The 7261-nt window shown below is 43.6% G+C and overlaps 1 long non-coding RNA gene across 1 annotated transcript; it reads left to right on the top strand.

Moving 5' to 3' along the window:
• Window positions 1–235: 235 nt before the first annotated feature.
• LOC143140530 (uncharacterized) lies at window positions 236–7058 on the top strand. The gene is made up of 3 exons (XR_012990659.1): window positions 236–331; window positions 474–536; window positions 6896–7058. It is a non-coding gene; the product is annotated as an uncharacterized LOC143140530 (long non-coding RNA).
• Window positions 7059–7261: the final 203 nt, after the last annotated feature.

Raw genomic sequence — 7261 nt, forward strand, 5'->3', positions numbered from 1 at the left:
CTATTATTATTACTGTTAATCTTTTCTTTTTGTTTCTTTTAAGTGTAAAAGTTAACTTAAAAAAAAATAATAGATACAAACCACTGAGAATCAATTACAAGCCACTCAAAAGTGAATCATTACTTTGTGTCTACCAGACACTTTCAAGTTCAAGTTTATCTATATAGCACTTCATCAAATAATGTCACTCAATGTGCCTGCATTGAATTATGTTGTGTTCCATAGCTAAAAAAAAGGAGACGCCGCAGTGTCACTGCTAAATGGAGGGAGAGGACACAAAATGGTGACATTGTGGCGAAAACAAGCAAGTCCCCCTCATCAGGCTCATCTGGTTAGTAGTTACTGAGAACTCCCTTGCACATTGCTTTCCCTCTCGTGTTGATGTGCATGGGAATATACATTGCCGTCATAATGACACTGCACAGAAATTCTGATTCCCCTCTTCACTTTGACTTTGACTTTTGACTTTTCAGCTCCACGGGCCAGATCAGAAAACTTTCTGGATGTGATGCTGGATGGGCAGGAGGCAAGGAATTGTAAGTGTTAAATTAGTTTGACTGATTTGTCTATAATATACAGTATGTGTTTAAATAGACATTATGAATCACAATGAATGACTCATTCATACATGGGCAAATTTAATTGGATGCCTGGCTCAACCGGAATGAAAATTTCTCATACAACCAACTTCAGTCAAATTGAAAGGGCTGGTGTAATCCTTTTAGAATCAAATTGAACAGCCATGTAAACACTCAATCAATTTTCACAGCAAAGTTTTGCAGTTACATCACTGTTTTGATTATCATCCATAATCATACCATAACATTACACAGCCTGATAAATTTAACCACTTCTATGACCGCTTTGACAGTGACAACAACAAGATGGCTGTCAAGGTTGTGGTATCTGCAGAGAACACCAGCCCCTCACAGTCTCCCCCACCGATGTGTGTACGGTACTGAGCCGGACTAATTCATGTAAGGCTGCTGGTCCTGATGGCATCCCCGGATGTGTCCTCAGGCCTTGTGCTGTGCAGCTAATTGACATATTTAACCTGTCACTAGCCAAGGCAGCTGTCCCCACATGCTGTTAAACCGCCATCATGGTGTTGGTGCCAAAACACTCCACTGCAACAAGCCTTAATGACCTCCGTCCAGTTGCACTCACCCCCATCATGAAATGCTTGGAAGAGGCTGGTCCTGGCCCACTTCAAGACCTGCTTACCACCCTCTCTGGTTCGCCTACCATCAAAACAGGAGCAAAGAGGACGCTATTTCTACGGTACTTCACACTGCCCTGTTCCTCCTTGACAATAGCAACATCTTTGTGAGAATACTGTTCATTGAATTCAGTTCAGTATTCAACACCATCCCCTTCAAACTGATCACCAAACTCAGTGTACTGGGCATCAATACCTCCCTCTGTAACTGGATTCTGGAATGCCTAACCTGTTAGGTTAGATAACCACACCTCCACACATCAACCCTCACCCTGAACACTGGCGTACCACAGGGCTATGTACTGAACCTTCTCCTTTAGTCTTCACCTACGACTGCATATATGGCTCTAACACCATCAGGTTTGCAGGTGACACTACGGTGATTGGTCTCATCAGCAAAAACGATGAGACTGCCTACAGAGAGGGGGTCCAGCACCTTACATCCTGGTGCACTGACAACAACCAAGAAGACCAAAGAGCTCATTGGAAGTCAAAATCTAGCACATACCACCCGTCCTTATCAACAGGATTGAGATGGATCGTGTCACCAGCTTCAAGTTTCGGGGTGTCTACATCTCTGAGGACCTCTCATGGACCCTCTACACCTCTACCCTGATCGAGGAGGCTCACCAGCACCTCTTCTTCCTGAGGAGACTTAAGAAACTGCACCTGTCTCCTCAGATCATGGTGAACTTCTACCGCTGCACCATCGAGAGCATCCTCATCAACTGTGTCACAGTAGTTTCGCTTTGGACAAAAGCGTCTGCAAAATACTATTACCATAACAGTATAGTATGGAAACTGCTTTGTCTTCGACTGGAAAGCGCTGCAGAGGGTGGTGAAAACTGGCCAACGCATCACTGGTTCCTCACTCCCATCCATCAAGGCCATCCAGGACAAGCTCTGATTGCCTCAGGCGCTCAGCATCATCAGACACTTTTCACCCCACTCCCCTCTGGGATGCGTCTCCGCACCAGCAGGTTCATTGAGCCGCCGCCCCCCCCCCCCCCCCCCAGCAGGTTCAGAGGACGCTTCCTCCCTGCGGTAGACACCCAACTGAACTCCAGCTTTGCACCCTGGTGACCACCAACCAACTATGCCCACCCCCCCACCCACACACTCATCCAAACACACAACATATGCTCCCATGCCACCCCACACACGCAAGTACTCGCCCTCCACCTAACTCCCATACACCCATACACACCTTATCACCCACAGGTTTCAGGTCTTTCCGCACCAGCAGGTTCAGAGGACGCTTCCTCCCTGCGGCAGACACCCAACCGAACTCCAGCTCTGCACCCTGGTGACCACCAACCAACTATGCCCCCCCCCCCCCCCCCCCAAACACACAACATACGCCGCCATGCCCCCCCCTCCCCTCCAGACACACACACCTTCCCTCCACCTAACTCCGATACAACCACACACACCTTTTCACCACCCTACCCCCATTCAAACACACAACATACCCCCCCTCCCCACAACAAGCACACAATTATACCCCCGCCCCCCCACAAAAAAAAACATACACTCACACAGGTACACCCCCTCTACCACACACACATACTCACCCCCACCCCCCACCTAAACCCCATACACACACACACACACACACACACTCCTTTTCATCATCTCCAACACCCCCACCCACCCAAACACACTACATACCCCCACAATACCCCCCCCCCATCACCCCCCCCCCCCACACACACACACACACACACACACACACACATATACATACACACTATATACCCTTTTTACACAACAATAAAGTACTTGAATGAAACAACTGGATATCCATGTTCTGTCTGTTTTTAGAATATTACTGTTAACTCATTGAATGCCAAGCTGTTTTCGGGAGCCAGCAATCTAGACCATTCTTGATGATTTTTGTACAGCCACAGCATATTCTGTGTTATAGCTATGAACACATACAATAGCTCGATTAAAAGGTGAGACTTTAAGCTCTCGGTGGGTGCAAATCGTGTATTTCTACACGCCTCTGTTCCTGAGAAATCCCAAGCTAAACAGTGGCTAGTTTTCATCAAAATCGCTGTTTTTTTCTTTCATGAAATATGAAGTGTTGCCTGTTACTTTGGGCCCGTCCCATTTCTCCCCCCTTAAAACTTCCACTTGGTTTTGATTGCCCTCAACATTAAAGCCCCCTCGACAAGGGAAGTGGAGGTGAAGATCTTTAATTCCCTATGAATTGGGAATTGGGACACCACTAAATGCAAATTAGCGTAGTGAACGTGCTCACCTACGTCACGCGCAGCGCCGACGTGTCTACCGGTAGTAGCCTGCTACTATTTTCATTCAGGAACATGCCCATTCCAGCGGTCGTTGTTGTGTGGGCTGTGCTGGTTTATCTACGTCTAGTTAATCAACAAAGATATTCGTGTTCATGTGAACGCCAGAACACCCACCTTAAATATTGACGAAACTACCCAGATCAGATATATAACGTTATTTGATGGGCAGACTCTCTCAAAGCACTCAGCAGATCATGAACATCGTCAGATAGCTTCGTGAGATATTTTCTAACATTAGTGTTCAAAACTCAACAGTCCATCAGATGTGCATCCAGCTAACATATTCCAACATATTCCGAAATTTTAATATGCTTATTTGCGAAAATAGGCCTATATGAAAAATGTGGCCGGCTCGCTGAGCTCCCACGGTATCCAGGGTAATTTCATCTCCCACTTCGTTTTAAGCCTGCATCGGTCCTGGCTATGTTTTGAGGGTTGATTTTAAGGGGAAAATAGCACTTCCCCTTGCTCCCTAAAGTAATGGGACACCCTAGCCCCTACACGTGCACGCGCAAAAACGAGGGTTAGGGCAAAAATCTAGGGGTAGGGGAGGTATTGGGACGAGTTATGATAAAATGTCCAGATTGTGCGTTTTCATGAGTTTCACGATCGTCATATATTTCATTTCCATTCATCACAGAGTTCCCAAAATCACATATAAGGTGTGTTAGAGTGTCTAGTTTCGTAATTTAAAAAAAAAAGCTAAAAACGTAATATTACGTTTTTGGCACTCAACGCATGGCACTCAATGAGTTAATACACTGCATACAGTTAGGAACAACATGTTTCATACCCCCTGGCAAATATTAATTTAATATTGAAACATTAAATGAACATAGCAAAAGGTTGTAAGACAGTGTGGCAGAATGTAAGCATGTTTATTTGATGTCAAAGCACTCAAAATGATTCTTAGATAGATAGATAGATACTTTATTGATCCCTAGGGGAAATTCAAGAATCTTGGAGTTCTTGGAGATTTATCTTACCTACCAAAATGATTCTTACCTACCAAGCTTCTCCATGTCTCCACAATGATTCTAGACCACACCTTTTTAGCAGCAGTCCAGGTTTTGAGGCAGGTATGATTCTTTGCCATCACTTTTAGCCTTGTGCTCACTTTTATATGGATTAAAAATGTTAAAAGACATGAAAAGGCTTCTTTTTTTGGATTCCATGTTCCTACCACAGTATATCTAGTACTTTCCAGAATTATTGCCACCTTATGTTCTTCCTTGAAATACAGGGGTCATAAGTATTGGCACCCCTATGTTAAAATCCCATAGAGGCAGGTAGAGTTTTATTTCATGTATCTAGGATACTATACATCCTGATAAAGTTCCCTTGGCCTTTGGAATTAAAATAGCCCCACATCATCACATACCCTTCACTATACCTAGAGATTGGCATGGTTTTATTTCAGTTAGCTGGTTTGATTTGCATTGAGCTCAATGAGCATAAAAATAAAACAATGTCAATCTCTAGCTATGGTGAAGGGTATGTGATGTGTGATGATATTTTAATTGACAGTCCGTGTAATTTTCAAGTCATCAACCGTTAGAGTATAATTTGAATTTAATTGAACAAACCTCTCAATGATAACAGTATTTTTTTCCCCAATAATTAAAAACTCAAAATGCACTGTTCCAAATGATTATGCACAACAGAGTTTCAAGACATTTTATAGGTTGTAAAGAACTAAAAATGGTCATTTGTTGAATTTGCAGCATTAGGAGGTGATATAAATTCAATCAAAAGTTATTTCAATCAAAAACATGCCAAGTTACATGTTAACATAGGACCCCTTCATTGATATCACCTTCACAATTCTTGCATCCATTGAACTTGTGAGTTCTTGGAGAGTTTCTGCTTTAATGTCTTTGCAGGATGTCAGAATAGCTGCTTGGATGGGAACTGCCTCCCACCCTCATAGATCTTTTGCATGATGATGCTCCAAAGGTTCTTAATAGGGGTTGAGGTAAGAGGAAGATGGGGGCCACACCATGAGTTTCTCTCCTTTTATGTCCATAGCAATGACCCAGAGGTATTTTTTGCTGCATGAGATGGTGCATTGTCATGCATACAGATGATTTTGCTATGGAAGACACGGTTCTTCTTTTTGTACCACGGAAGAAAGTGGTCAGTCAGAAACTCTACATATTTTGCCATGGTCATTTTCACACCATCAGGGACCCTAAAGTGGTCTACCCTAAAGTGGCCAACCAGCTCTCTTCTCATGATTCCGGCCCAAAACATGACTCCACCACCTCCTTGCTGATGTCTCAGCCTTGTTGGGACTTGGTGGCCATTCACCAACCATCCATTACTCCATCCATCTTCATGTATTCCTGAGCCCACTGCAACTGTTTCTGCTTTGAGCATTGTTTAGGGGTGACCGAATAGTTGGTTTATGCACACTTGCAAACTTCTTGAAGATCTTACACCTTGTGGTTCGCGGGACTCCAGAGGCAGTTTTCTTTCCCATATTTCTTGAAACCTGTGGCATGCTTAATAATGGGAACATTCTTCTTAAGTAGTTTTCCTTTGATTGGCAAACTAATTATCACAGGTGTCTGAGGTTGACCTCAATGATCCAAAAAACCCTGAGACACAATACCATCCATGAGTTTAATTGAAAAACAAAAAAATAAACGTTTATGACACTTAAATCCAAGTTGTATACATAGTTGTATACATCCACAGTGTATATACCATACCACTTTCTTAACTGTATACTACTACACTATATGTCTTATACTGCACCACCTGTCTATGTATATCACATTGCACTTTTCTTTTTTTGCCGTACTTGAACTATGCACGATGACAATAAAGTTGTCCTGACACTATGCTCATCAGAACAAACCAAACCTGCTTGACACTGGAGACTTATTTCATGTTAATAATGGAGATCAACCCCCTCATTAATTTCTTTGCGCAACAGCCCACATTCTGTCTTCACTCCAGTGAGACGAGTGAAATAAATTTTCCTTGACATAGGCTTTATTTACCTCTGATAGGCCTACATATCATGATTTCCATTTTTGGTGCAAAGGATGAGGTTATGCAATCGCTATGTTATTTTCAAGGAGTTAGGCTACAGGAATTCCCTTCATTCATTGTTTTAAATATTGTTGCTTCTAGCCTGCCCATATCTCCAGGCAGGTTCAGGCTTTTTTTACCGGTGTTGTAAAAGATGTGAAAAGATGATAAGACAAAATATGACCCGTTGTTTTCGTGTTGGCCTAAATGTCATTTTTAGGTTGGCACTTGGTGTTTCAAGCACTTGACTTGAATATTTTGGCCTCCTTTGATGTCCTCCTTTGTTATGACCAAACCCCTTCCTCTTCCACACACACAGATGATGCCTGTCTAAGGGATCTGGAGAGGGTTCTACAATCCACTAGCGCCTCTGACTCTGATGTTAGTGCTGAGCTGCACACCAGCACACGAACAGCAGCCTCAGACTGGGGCATTAGGAGCAGCAACACATCAGAGAGATGGCTAGAAGCCCGACCCCAGCTGGTGGAGAATATGCTGAAAGTCACCATCATAAGGGCAGAGTTCTGCCAGATGTGCAAAACAGAGAGGGCAGTAATCCGGTGTGCAGACTGCATGCCACTGTCACACCTCTGCTGTGGCTGTGACCAGAAGCACCACCATGTATATTCTCTGCACAACCGGTCATCCCTTACAAACAACTGTCGCATCCCTCTGCCACCAACAG

Source organism: Alosa pseudoharengus, unplaced genomic scaffold (genome assembly GCF_046254945.1).
Source record: "Alosa pseudoharengus isolate Yale_2024_CS ecotype anadromous, Long Island Sound unplaced genomic scaffold, YU_APseudo_1.1 YU_APseudo_1.1_scf_23, whole genome shotgun sequence".
Classification (NCBI taxonomy): domain Eukaryota; kingdom Metazoa; phylum Chordata; class Actinopteri; order Clupeiformes; family Clupeidae; genus Alosa; species Alosa pseudoharengus.